The sequence below is a fragment of the Egretta garzetta genome, unplaced genomic scaffold, assembly GCF_000687185.1.
Source record: "Egretta garzetta isolate BGI_Z169 unplaced genomic scaffold, ASM68718v1 scaffold567, whole genome shotgun sequence".
Taxonomy (NCBI): Eukaryota; Metazoa; Chordata; class Aves; order Pelecaniformes; family Ardeidae; genus Egretta; species Egretta garzetta.
Window position 1 is genome coordinate 476,994 of NW_009260348.1, and position 441 is coordinate 477,434.

Consider the following 441-nt stretch of genomic DNA (forward strand, 5'->3'; position numbering starts at 1 on the left):
GCGATCGTTTCACTGCGTGCACAGCGGGTGCGCGTGGGGGTGAGCGTGGGGGGCGCTTTCACCAGGCTGAAGCAGAACCTCCCACGGTTTCCTGCTTTAAGGGAAAGGATTCTCTACTGCTCCCTTCAGCTCTTCTTTCAGTGGCAAAAGTTCTGTAACGCCGAGCCTGCTGAGCGCAAACGGGAACAAATGCAGGAATAATTATAGCTGGCTGAGGCAGACATAGCTGCTGCCTGTCTGTCTGTCTGTCCATCCGTCCGTCTCCCCTCCTGCCATGAGATATTCCACAAAACCACGCAGCGGGGCAGGCAAAGAGGGGGCAAGGCGGGACAGGAGGGGGCAAGGCAGCTCCTGGCAGGGCCAGGCTCCGAAGGGCCGGGGGGGCCCCCCAGGGGTCCCGCCAGCTCTGCCTGCCCCGAGCGGCGAGGGCCTGTCAGGGCA

At 62.6% G+C, this 441-nt stretch overlaps 1 protein-coding gene across 1 annotated transcript in view; it reads left to right on the plus strand.

Annotated features, from left to right (window-relative positions):
• The window catches only part of RFXANK (regulatory factor X associated ankyrin containing protein), a 7,346-nt gene that overhangs the window by 496 nt on the left and 6,409 nt on the right, over positions 1-441 (plus strand). The gene's annotated exons all lie outside the window — the stretch shown is intronic.